Below are 1,119 nucleotides of genomic sequence, written 5' to 3'. Positions count from 1 at the left end.
TAGCAAGCCCTTCCGTTATCTGCATCCGCATTTCCTTTCGCAACCTGGGATGTGAGCCATCCGGACCAGGTGATTTATCTTCCCTAAGCACAGCCAGCCTTTTTAGTACCTCCCTCTCCGAATTTGTACTCTCTCCATTGCCTCTACTTTCTTCACTTCAACTGATATTTTGTCAAATTCCACTTCCTTAGTGATCACTGATGCAAAGTACTCATTAAGTAGATTAACATTGCCCTGCACCTCTAAGCTTATATTATCCTTTTTGTCCCTAATAGGCCCGACTCAAGCTCTTACTACCCACTTATCATTTACATGCTGCTCGAAGATTTTTGGGTTTCCTTTCATGTTGACTGCCAGTCCATTCTCACAGAAATAGAGAATAAGCAAATATAGAAGATGTAAGTATTTCCCATCCTTGATGAGGTGGAATATTTTATGTTGTGGGTGGTAATGTCTTGGCCCACGAGTGTGGTGGAAGCAGAGACAATCAATGATTTGAAAAGGAAATTGGATGGATACTTGAAGGAAAGAAACTTGCAGGAGGAAAGGGATCGAGCTGGTGAGTGGAACTGACTAGATTGCTCCGGGGAGAGCCAGCATGGACATGATCGGCCAAATGACCACCTTCGATGTTGTAAATGACTCTGTGTTGTTTCTCAAATTCAATCCACTGGCGCTTGGGAAATAATCTCAAAGTAAATTGTGCAACTGGAAAATCAGAACCAAGGCAAGGGACGCAAAAGGAAGCGAAATTGCTGAAACCCGGGATTGAACCAGGGACCTTTAGATCTTCAGTCTAACGCTCTCCCAACTGAGCTATTTCAGCCCTACAATAACAACGGCTTGGCGTCCTTGTTTTGGAAGAAAATACATACATTCAAGTTTTCCAAAAAATTAAAGAACACAACATGTGAGTAATATTCCCCATTGCTTTCTCAGTACTGATGGATTGTGAAGCGGGAGACAGCCAGAAGTGCCAATGAGCCGCACAGACCCTGAGCTGAGAATGAAATGAGATCAAATTCAATCTTTCATAGCGAGATGCTGCAGAGAGGTAAGAGTCCTGAATCAAAGCGAGATTTGCTCATTTCAAACACTCCCTGTACTCTCTGCTCATGA

The 1,119-nt window shown here is 43.2% G+C and overlaps 1 non-coding gene across 1 annotated transcript; it reads right to left on the bottom strand.

The window, feature by feature from the left end:
* Positions 1 to 753: 753 nt before the first annotated feature.
* trnaf-gaa (transfer RNA phenylalanine (anticodon GAA)) lies at positions 754 to 826 on the bottom strand. The gene has a single exon. It is a non-coding gene; the product is annotated as a tRNA-Phe (tRNA).
* Between the last annotated feature and the right edge of the window lie 293 nt (positions 827 to 1,119).

This window comes from Heterodontus francisci, unplaced genomic scaffold (assembly GCF_036365525.1).
Source record: "Heterodontus francisci isolate sHetFra1 unplaced genomic scaffold, sHetFra1.hap1 HAP1_SCAFFOLD_51_1, whole genome shotgun sequence".
Classification (NCBI taxonomy): Eukaryota; Metazoa; Chordata; class Chondrichthyes; order Heterodontiformes; family Heterodontidae; genus Heterodontus; species Heterodontus francisci.
This window is presented reverse-complemented; position numbering and strand designations above follow the sequence as displayed.